This window comes from Octopus bimaculoides, chromosome 4, assembly GCF_046866305.1.
Source record: "Octopus bimaculoides isolate indiv1 chromosome 4, ASM4686630v1, whole genome shotgun sequence".
NCBI lineage: Eukaryota > Metazoa > Mollusca > Cephalopoda > Octopoda > Octopodidae > Octopus > Octopus bimaculoides.
In genome coordinates this window covers 106,756,725-106,769,337 of record NC_142931.1, presented here as the reverse complement: position 1 = coordinate 106,769,337, position 12,613 = coordinate 106,756,725, and the positions used below count along the sequence as shown (strand labels likewise).

At 33.8% G+C, this 12,613-nt stretch overlaps 1 protein-coding gene across 5 annotated transcripts in view; it reads left to right on the top strand.

Moving 5' to 3' along the window:
• LOC106883648 (uncharacterized) overlaps positions 1-12,613 on the top strand; it is a 654,180-nt gene that overhangs the window by 36,696 nt on the left and 604,871 nt on the right. The window lies entirely within an intron of this gene.

Here is a 12,613-nt window from a genome sequence, read left to right as displayed (position 1 = left end):
ATTATAATGAAACAGACACTGACATAATAAATATTGTCAAATCCAGCAAGTCAAAAACTTACACATTTCTTGAGCTGTTTAGTCTGAGATCAGCCTGATTAAGAAGACTAAGCATCAAAGATGTTCTACCCATGACCAGTTTATTTTTTTTCTGTTACAGACTGAGTATCCATGATTGCATTATCCGATGTTTCTTTCCTCTTTTTAAGACAGTAGGAAGGTTTAGGCACTTTTTTTATTGAGTCAAGTGACCACATTTAGGTTTTCCTCCTTAGCTCTAACAGTTTGTTGACGAATATTTAGCAATGCAATATGGACAAATGGGACATTTGCTTCATAATTGCATGATTCTGGGTTCAATCCTACTGCATGGCATCTTAGACAAATTTTATTATCTATTGCTTCAAGTCAACCCATACCTTATCAGTGAAATTTGGTTGGCAGAAACTTCAGAGAAACTCGTCAGGGTGGATTGTATTTGTAATTCCAAATGTACAGGCTTGTCACACATTGTGTCATACTGATTCTGCTTGATAATTATGTTAAGGATACACATGTCTGTGAAATGCCCAGTCACTTACATATTAAGTAAGGAGCAAGAAATTAGGTTGATCAAATAATTGAATGATGGAGATCTGTTACTATTAACAATTTACAGTTTCTAGTCTTGGAACATATATTTCAATAAACTGCAGATGTGGCTGTGTAGTAAGAAGTTTGCTTCCCATCCACATGGGTCTGAGAAGACCTTGGGCAGACCAAAGCTTTAAATACATACATACATACATACATATATGTATATATATGCATGTGTGTATGTCTTTGTGTCTGCTGTGTTTATCCTCCACCACTACTTGACAATTAGTATTGGTGTGTTTACATCCTCACAGCTTAGTGGTTCACTAAAAGAAACTGATAAATTTAGTACCAGGCTTTAAAAAAAGAAGTACAGAGATTGACTTGTTTGACTAAAATTCTTCAAGAGAGCGCTCTGGATGGCTGCAGTCTAATGACTGATATAACTGAAAGAGGAAAGATAAATATAAAAAGTAAATGACTTCATGTTGATACTATTATGACAAATTGATAAATAGATGTTGAAGAAATTTAAATGAAATAGAGATTTCTAGACCTTGTTATAATTTATGTAACAATTTTACAACCATTAACAAATGTTTACATAGGTGAGATTGGTCTTTATGGGAACAAGTGTTTTAGCTGAATTCTCTTCCTACTGTTAATTACTCAATCATAAATTTGTTTTTGCTAGTTAGGCAAAGTCAGGCAAACTATGGAAAGTAGAAGCATGTTCTTCATGTAGAATGGTTGGCACTCCGCCGGTTACGACGACGAGGGTTCCAGTTGATCCGATCAGCGGAACAGCCTGCTTGTGAAATTAACGTGCAAGTGGCTGAGCACTCCACAGACACGTGTATCCTTAACGTAGTTCTCGGGGAGATTCAGCATGACACAGAATATGACAAGGCTGGCCCTTTGAAATACAGGTACAACAGAAACAGGAAGAAAGAGTGAGAGGAAGTTGTGGTGAAAGAGTACAGCAAGGTTCGCCACCATCCCCTGCCGGAGCCTCGTGGAACTTTCGGTGTTTTCACTCAGTAAACTCTCACAACGTCCAGTCTGGGAATCGAAACTGTGATCCTGCAACCATGAATCTGCTGCCCTAACCACTGGGCCATTGTGCCTCCACTCATGTAGAATACAACATGATCCAAGTAGATATACATCCATTATTACCCAGATAGACTGTAATTAGTTCCGAAATAAAATGGCCAAATAGATAAAGTATTTAGTGTCTTTTTGTTTCTTTGGGAAAAAACACTTCACTCTCCTTGCTTCAGTTCACTTGTCTGTTACAAAAAGTATGAAGATTTTTTGTGCAATAGCTACTCTCAATAGTTACCAGAAGTTGTTAACTGCAATTCTTGTCCACACTTACTACCTGCAATAGCTATCTGAAATAGTTGCCTATAATAGTTACCTATAATAGTTACTTGTAATAGTTATATGCAACTGTTACCTGAAATAGTTATCTGCACTAGTTACCAAAAATAGTTACCTGCAATAGTTACCTGTAATAGCTATCTGCATTAGCTACCTCTAATACTTACATGCAATAGTTACCCACAATTTTTACCTCCAATAATTATCAGTAATAATTACCTGTAATAGTTACTTGCAATAATTACCTGCAGTAGTTACCTGCAATAGTTATTTGTAATAGTTACCGGCAATAGGCTTGTGTGCTATCTCAGAGGGCATTGTTTAAGCTGCTTCATTCTAAAGAAACTAGAGCTGAGCTTTAGCTGAAGAGGTTGCTTCATACATACCTCATAAGTATTGAAAAAGATATAAATGATGACAGCACAGTCTGCAGTACTGCCAGTTACAATGACAACTGGGAGAGGTAGACACAGAGGAGGATGAGAAGAGAAGGGTGGTGGTAGTGATTGTGACAGTGCACATTTAAAAATATACAAATCATAGCTAACATAGTTTGTGTGAAGTGAAAGAGGTTTAAAGCTGTATACAGGATGTCATAGATTGGAAGTGCAAATTTCTGCTTATTTTTAAATAAATAAAGATGGTCAAGACAAGACCATGCCTTTTTGGAGAAAGGATATAGTAAATTGAGCCATGGAATGATAGAAGGAAGTGTTAGTAACAATAGAACATTTAGTCCAGCATTCTTCTATTCAGGTCAACAATTTATTTTTGTTTTTAATAACTATAAAGGTAGATAACACTTGCTTGTTTGCTAAAGGCCAATACTTTGAAATAGGATTTTAAAAAATATTTTAATTTGATTTTGTTAGCATTATTATTAGATTTTAGTTTTAAGATGTTTCGTGTCCTTTTCATTGTTGACTGAGATATATTTTAAAATGATGCATTATAATCCTCAACACTGACATTTTTCATCCTTGCAATCATCATTGTCATCATTACATCATTGTCATCATTACATCATTGTCATCATTATAATCATCATCATCACCATCACTATCCTCATGGTGATGTTGTTATTGATATGGTCATTGTTCTTATAGAAGTCAAACGCTGCAATTTGAGTTGAAGTCCTTTCTTTTTTTCTTGTCTCCCTAAAATAGTGACAAAAGTATAGGCAGTCACTATTGTGAATGCGCCATTCATGGCCCTTACACATAGCTGATACAGTGAGAGAGGGGGAAGAATAGGGAAAAGGGAGAGAGAGGAGGGGAGAGAGAGAGCGAGAGATAAAGAGGAAAAAGAGGAAGTGAGTAGGACAGAGAGCAAAAGACAAAAAGTGAGAGAGAGAGAGAAAAGGAGAGAGAGAGAGAGAGAGAGAGGAAAAGAGAAAGAGAGGAGGCAGAAGATAGAGAGCAAAAGAAAGGGAATGAGAGCAAGTGATAAGAAGAGAAGGAGAGTAAGAGAGGGAGAGAAATAGACTCCTGTAATATGATTGATACTTTATTTATTCCCCTTCTGCCAAGAGAATGAAAGACAAAGTTGACTTGAGCAGAATTTGAACGTAGAATGCTGGAAGTTAGAACAACTATCACAAAGAATTCTGTCTAACGTCCTATTGTCTATGGCAATTTGCAGTCTTTGAGTTGAAAATGGTAGACTGAATTGTGATTTCAAAATTTCTGTTGAGGATTTCTTGAGCGAGTTTAATGGCACAGATCACATTCCATTCTGAACATAGTTCCATATCAAAGATGTTACTCCACTAGAATCCAACCCTCCTCCTCCTCTGCCTCTTCCTCTATCACCACCACCACCACCACCATTTCTCCCCTCCTCCCCCTCCCCTCCCCCTCCCCTGCTTCTTCCTCTATCACCACTACCACCTTCATTTCTCCCCTGCTCTCGCCCCTCTCCCGCCTCCCCATCCTCCTCCACATCATCATCATTGTCAACAGCTGACAAGGGATCCTCCGTTTGTGATTACTTCACTTGCTAAAAGTAGCACCTAAGTCTTCCTTAAATCACTCACCACTAATTTAACAAAAAAAAAAGGAGTTAAAAAATAAAGAGTAAAAAATGACAGGGCACATTGGGTAATATGACTTGAGAGACACTATCTTAAAAATATGATAGAAAGCTCATTGCTGGATTACCTTTTGTTTAGAGATATATTTGATCAGAGTTCACCTTAGGCTAAACATTATCATCGTCATTATTGTTGACATCATTACTGCCACTTCTACAACTATCATGACCATCATCATGTCACCACCACCACCAACCACCACCACCACCACCATCATCATTATCATCTCATCTTTTAAATGACGATTCTTTTAGCCAGATTTAGTTTAATCACAATAAATAAAACTCTGCACTTATTTTGACATGAATTGGCTATGTTTCCATCATGAATAAACTTTATTCAGATAGACAGATTACTTATTTTCTAACCAGATAAAACGAAGCAGAAGAAATTGTCTTATTGTAGATTGAATCCAGGAGTTATGTTTTCACCCTATCTCTAAAGAGATACCATTTTATATCAAATTTGTTTATCTTGTGCTGCAAATTTCCTTCATACACTATTCAATTTTTACTCAATAGTACTTCTTGTAACTTAACTGCCATATAATGTTTATGTAACCATCATAATCTTTACCATTATCAGTCACCCTCACTACCACCATCACAGATTTAATGTTTTGCTTCTCTGGCAATTATGATGTTAATGTCCGCTTTTAATTTCAACAACATCATTATACAATTTTAAAATTTTGGCTATTAAATATATTATATCTTTTATGCCATTTTTCATGGCAAAAAAATGTTTTGGGAATGTAGTTGATAAATTTCCTAAATTCAAATAGACAGCGTTTATCAAAGTCTGACCCCACTTGCCTACCCTTGTTTCTATTGGTTCGATATATTTTATTCCATGAGGAAATGGATTATGATTATGATCAAAGTGAATGATATGAGGAAAGATTGATCTATTAAAATTAAATATGTATGCTAATGTTCAATCCATGCTAGTGTGAGAAAACATGCTCTTTATTGTGGTTAAAATTTTGTACTATTTTCTAAATAGGTGATGTTTATATGAGAAGTACAGCAATCCTGTCTTACACTTTGTGAATCATTTAGAAAAAAAAAATCAGAGAAAATTTTGTTAGTTGTTGTTTCCTTTTAAAATGGGTTTTTGAATGCCAATTATTCTAAATGTTGTTCATAATGTAGGCAAAAGGTCTGAGATTTGAGGGAATGGTTAGTTGGTATGATCAAATGCTTGACTGTTATTTTACTTTATCATCCCTGGAGGGATGAAAGGCAAAGTTGACCTCAGTGGTATTTGAATTCAGAGGGTAAAGAGCAGGAAGAAATGCCACAAGATATTTTTTTCTAAAGCTCTTATGGTTCTACCAATTTGCTACCTTAACTGATATAAATATTATTATTATCTTTAGAAATGTATAAATCTAGTCACCTAGTTGGGACTTTTTATAACAAATGTTTCTGTGAGGATTGAAGAGGAACCTGTTTTTAAAGCAACAAATTGTAAATTTCTTTTACAGTATTTAAACATTATTTTAACCATGCTGACAAACTGATAGAATCATTAGCTTGCTGGACAAAATGCTTAACAACATTTCATACATCTTTGTGTTCTGAGTTCAAATTTTGCCAAGGTTGACCTTGTCTTTCATCCTTTCAGTGTTGAAGAAATAAGTAGTAGTTGAGCATTGGGGTTGATGTAATTTATTAGCCCCCTACCCACAAATTTCAGGTTTTGTGCCTATTAGAGAAAGGATTATTTTAACCATGCATTTAACTGAAGGAAAATTTTATTGGGTTTAACTCAGAAATGAGAGCAATAAGCCACCTGACAGGACTTGAACCACATATTTATTGCTTGCAAGGTAACCATATTATTGATTACATTGAGTATTTATCCTTCTTTCTCAATCTAGGAACTATAAATTGTTTCTGCTATTTTACCTACTATTTTACATCCACAAGATGATTTGTCTGTCATTTAGTGCTAGCAGAATAGGTTATTCTACTATGTCCAAGTTAGTATTGTCTGAGAGTCTGTGCTCTTTTCTATCTCAAACTGGTGCATATACTGCTAAATATGATTTACATTAAAGTCACCATTAATTCTTCATAAAGTTACTTTACTGGTACATATGTATAATATTTTTTTTAAGAAAGAAACTTAATTGATCAAGCAAAATGTTCATTGTATTTTAATTTGTTAAATTTTTATGAAATCTCTTATTTATTTGTAGTTTAATGATCTGAAGAATAATACATTCAAAATTATGTAACTGTTATTGTCAGAATTAATATTTATTCCTTAAAGACGTTTTAATTTCTTTTTTGTTGATATTCATGGACTGTTCTATTTTTATTTATTGAAGAACTTTCTGAATTCTCTTTGGAAGCAGTCTTTAAAATGGTAAATGAATGGCATCAAATACATCAGCACTTTCTTGATGGTTTCTCTTATTTAATTACGACATAAAAATCAATGCTATTGGCATGTCATCATATTAACCATTATGGCACTATGTTATGCAATACCATTTCTGTTGGCATGTCTGTGTTTGCAACCACTCTTTCAATTATGTCTGTGCATCATCACATTTACTACCTGTATATTACAGAATCTATTAGTATGTCGTACCTTTTGCTGCCAGTATATTCAAAACCTGTTAGCATGCCCCCACACTTAACACTGCAATGCAAGCTATGTCACCATGTCAGCATACTTACCAAGCTATTATCAGCAGTGATAACACCCCACTACCCAAACTGAAAACACAACACAGCGCGTGCACACACACACACACACACACACACACACACACACACACTCTCTCTCTCTCTTTCTCTCTCTCTCTCTCTCTTTCTCTCTCTCTCTCTCTACTTCTTTGGTTAAGATGCTATCATGCTTAAATATTCATAATATTAGTTTTTTTCTTTTTGTTTTTTTGCCTGTGCCCTCATACTTCACTTTGAATGTCATTTTGGTTACTTATACCATTTGTAATTTCGCTATCACACTTGTCAGACCCTTTTTGCATATCATTACACTCTTATCAGATATATCAGCATGTCATCACACCATTTATAAAGGGTACTATTAAGAATGTTATCACATTTAGCAAGCAACAGAGAAGGTTGATATATTTGATAGTATGTCATCATACTTTAAACTAACTTCATACTTTAAACTAATTTATTAGGTCTTTTCCATTTTCTCATTTTTACCATGTCTACTTATAGCTGCCATATTATCAGTCATGTATCGATTATACTAATATTTTAAAACTTGTATTACTTATACTAATGACCTTATAGGTGTAGGCATGACTGTGATTATGAAGCTTGCTTCCCTACCATATGGTTTTGGATTCAGTTCATTGTAGGGCATCTTGGGCAAGTGTCATCCAATTTAACCCCAGGCCAACTAAAGCTTTGTGAGAGGATTTGGTAGATGGACACTGAAATAATCCCATCATATGTGTGTGTGTGTGTGTGTGTGTGTGTGTGTGTGTGTAGTGAAAGTACATGGCCTAATGATTAGAGTGTTGCACTCACAATCATGAGACCGTGATTTTGATTCCCAGACCAGTGTTTTGTTCTTGAGCAAAACGCTTCATTTCATGTTGCTCAGAAATCATTTCAACATCTGATGTGTGGCACACTCGTGCACCTATGCAGCCAATGTTGATTTGATGGAAGAAGTGAGTTTATGTGCAATACAAACATTTGATCACTATAAACAAACCATCTGGGCAGTTGTTGTTTGGCAAAAAATTGTGGAACCCTCATCTGTCATCTAACGATGGGAGAGTCACCTTCCCTAATTCTTCAATCCCTCTGCTTCCTACTTCTCTCTGTTCCTCCCACGTGATTAGTGTTCGGCCAAGCATAATCTTTCTTTCTTGGTTTGACCGCTGCCCACACAACACCTTATTTTCCTGTCTCCTGACTTTCATCTATGTTTGTGCCTTAAGGCTTCCACTTTAAACGGCAACTCAATTTAACCTGTCCTTATTAGTCAAAAGACACCCATTGTTGTTCTTGTTGTTTGTATTTGTAACCGTGTAAAACTTTCTCCATTTTCTCATTTTTTTTGTTTGTGTTGTTACACATATTCATTTGCTTGCTTTCTTCCAAAAATTTAATGCCTTTAGCTTAGATATTTGGGGCCTACCAATTTTGAACAGTCTCAAGTGTAGCAGGCCAAAACTGTAATGATGATTGGAAGCTTGACTGATGATATATACACAGGATGTGATGGGTTAACTGTCATCATCTTATATTTTTAATTTTACACATGCACATTGTTTGTTTTTGATTTTGTCAATCGCACAGTATAGTAGGGTCAGTTGGGCACCATCTGTGAGAAAAACAGCACCATGACACAATTCATTCTGCCAGAAATTTGGAAACAACATGCTGTATTGCTTGGTATTCATACCAGAAGCTCCAATACGAACATTTCAGAGTGTTTTGGTGTCAATCTGAGGATAGTGCAAAAGATTCAGAAAGAGTTGGATGAGTCTAATAGTCATTATGAAGGTACAGCAGCTCAGAAAACTCACTCTGTTTTTTTTTTATGAGAAAAGAACTCCTAAATTTGTTGGTGAGATCCAGGCCATGATTGACAATAATCCCTCCAAGTCAATCAGGTTCATCACCAGGGACATGGGAGTGTTTGAGTTTCTTATCAGGCAGGTAATGTATGAAGACATTCGGCATTCCTCATACAAGATGAGAAAGGGCCTATTTTTATCCCAAGCCATCAAGGACAAGAGGAAAGACTGTGCTATGAAGCTTTTGAATAAACACAAGCAACCCCTCCCACTAAACATGTTTTGGTTTTTCTCAGACAAGAAAAATTTCTATCAGGATCAGAGGGTGAACACACATTGGCTTGCCATGTCCCCAAAACATGTACCAAGAATGATAAAAATCGAACATAGAGTCAATATCATGATGTTTGGAGTGATTGCTAATGATAGCGACATTATGTCTCCATTCATCTTCCAACACAGCCTCAAACTCAACACCGAGATCTACATCAAGTGCCTGGAGGAGGTAGTGCTGCCCTGGGTGAAGAGGGTGGCTGCTGGAAGACCCTATGTTTGGTAACAAGACTCTGTACCATGCCACACAAGCAGGAGAACCCAGCAATAGCTGTCAGACAATTTCTGCAACCACATCACCCCTAACATCTGGCTACCTAACTCCCCAGACTTCAACTCTCTTGATTATTATTTGTGGGGTGCAGTTGAGTGAGAGACCAACAAAACTCCTTGTAACACTAAAGATGAACTGAAGGCAAGGATTATGGCAGCATTCACCAACTTAAATAAGGAGACCTTCCAGAAGATTAGCAGGAGATTCTGAAGTTGTCTGGAAGCCTTGGTTGAAACCAATGGCAATTTTATTGAATAAATTTACTCTTTAGTATTTCAACTTATTTTTATGTAAGTTTGGTAAATATATCTGTTAAAATGAGATGTCAGTGTTATTTTCATTTTTGCGTAATTTAAACAATAATTTATTCACTGCACCCTGCATATGCATGTGTATATGGAAGAGGGGAAACCCAGGAAGACATGGGATGAAGCATTGTTGTTTACGACTTCCTCTCATTGTTCAATACGTTTTTCAATGTCTTGGCAATAGAAATCTCCCAGTCTTGACTCAAAGAATTCGTCCGACCAAGCCGTCAATTCCATGTCGTTACTGAATGATACACCACGCAAAGTGTTTGAAAGTAGACAAAAGAGATGAAATTCTGATGGCACCAAGTCTGGAGAGTATGGAGGATGAGGTAGCACTTCCCATTCGAGTTCTTGAATCACGGCTTTGGTCATATTGGCAATGTGAGGATGAGCATTGTTGTGTTGCAGACGAATGCATGGAACTACATCAGAGCACATCCTCTTCTTCTTATCATCATCATCATCATCATGTATTTATTATTATTATCATTACTATTATTGTTATTATTATTATCAAGGCGGTGAGCTGGCAAAATTGTTAGCATGCTGGGAGAAATGCTTAGCAGTATTACATCCGTCTTTATGTTCTGAGTTCAGATTCCACCAAGGTCGACTTTACCTTTCATCCTTTTGGGGGTCAATAAATTAAGTACCAGTTGCATACTGGGGTCAATCTAATCGACTGCCCCCTCCCCTAAAATTTCAGGTCTTGTGCCTATAGTAGAAAGGATTATTATTATCATCATATATATATATATATATATATATATATATATATATATATATATATATATATTAGAGCCTCTCTTCAAATGAATCCACATGATATATGTACATAGTCTTCTACTATATTATAGCACTGGCCAAAGCCTTGTGAGTAGACTTGGCAGATGGAAACTGAAAGAAGACCATATGTATGTATGTATGCTTATATATATATATATATATATATATATATATTTACATGTGTGTGTATATAAGTATGAATATACACACACACACACAAGTCTGTTTTCCATATTGGCACAGGTTGGGCAACACACACATACTACATATATATATATATATATATAACTTTTATAAGTAATATTCTAAAAAAAATATTCTAAAAGAATATATAACTTAACTTATGTTGAGTGCTCAATTATCTTGAGCAAATAAATGTGTATATATGTGTTTTTATATCATTAATAAATTCGTAGAACTCATCAATAATATATTCAGGAAAACAATATTTAATATTTTGAAAGATATACGTCCAACATAACATAATAAATTTAAAAGTTTAAAACATAAATATACGGAATATAAATATGAATACATATAAAAATCTAAAAATAGATATATATATATGTTTAAATATATATGCGTATAAAAATTTATGTATAAAAATTTATGTATAAATAAGCATGAATATTATAAATTCTAAAATATAAAATATAAAGAAACCTAAAGTTTAAAGAATAAAATAAAGGTTTTATAATATCTATGTTTGCATGATGTTATCGCATCTAATCTATTATTTATTAATATTATAAAACCTTCAAATATTATAATAAATCCAAAAATAAGGTAAAATAAAATAAAAAACACGTTTGTATTCTTAAGAACATATCTATATAAAAAGCGCACATATTTGGGTGTACATACATATATTTATATATACATATATATAGGGGTAAATATTAGATATATATGCATGTTAAACGTAGAGATTTAGTGGGGGAATTCTAATGATAGCAATTTACAATTAATTAATTAAAAAAGAACGCTGAGAGTTTGAACTCAGATTCCAATATATTACTTCGAAAAAAAAAAAAAAAAATAAAGTGAAATCGAATTTGAAATGGAATCTTCTAACAAAAACTATTTATTTGCAAATTTTTTGAAATCTAACTAAATTTAAATTTCAATGTTAAATACTCGGGGTGGATGAACTTTTCAAAATTGAATCGGATTTACAAGATTACCAACACGTATAATAGCAGGATGAAATTCGCTGAGATCTTCTATATTTTTTTAAAATATACCAATTCTTATATAAATGAGTGTTTGACACTTGAAACTTCAACAAAGGAAGAAACGAACAAATTTTACACACTTCAGAAGGATTAACGTGACAAGGACAGTATATATTATTATTTTTAATTTTTAGTATTCTTAATTTTTAATATTTATAATATTTTAATATTATATAGGTATATAAAGGGTTCTTAATGCATCTCTGAAGAACGGAATTACTAATAATAAGATGATCTCTAGATCACTTTGTGACTGTAGTAATATCTGTGAAACGATCATAAGATATTTTATTCTTTAAACTTTAGGTTTCTTTATATTTTATATTTTAGAATTTATAATATTCATGCTTATTTATACATAAATTTTTATACATAAATTTTTATACGCATATATATTTAAACATATATATATCTATTTTTAGATTTTTATATGTATTCATATTTATATTCCGTATATTTATGTTTTAAACTTTTAAATTTATTATGTTACCATGTTATGTTGGATGTATATCTTTCAAAATATTAAATATTGTTTTCCTGAATATATTATTGATGAGTTCTATGAATTTATTAATGATATAAAAACACACACATATATATATATATATATATATATATATATATATACATACACAACATTGTAATGTATAAATATAAAATATATTAAAAATTTATTTTACATTGTGCAAACATTATCTGAGATAGCATTCAATGTGCTAGGTATGGAGATAAGATACTTGCAAGCATGGGCAATTCTAGCCTTTGACAAAAATGTGAAAGTAGAGGTGTATGGCTTATTGCTCAGATTGTTGGACTTGTTATTGTAAGATTGTGGTTTCCATTCCTAAATCAGGCAATGTGTTGTGTTCTAGAGCAAAACACTTTATTTCATGTTATTCCAGTTCACTCAACTGGCAAAAATGAGATTGGTATCCCATCCAGTGGGGGATATTTACACCACAGAATCTGGGAAACTGGCCTTATGAATCTATGACTCAGGAAGTAGTTTTATCCTTTAATGCTTTACAGAAACATCTTGCACAGTACTGCTCTTGGTAAAGAAAATCTACAGTTGTAAAATCAGTCATGATTGAAGAA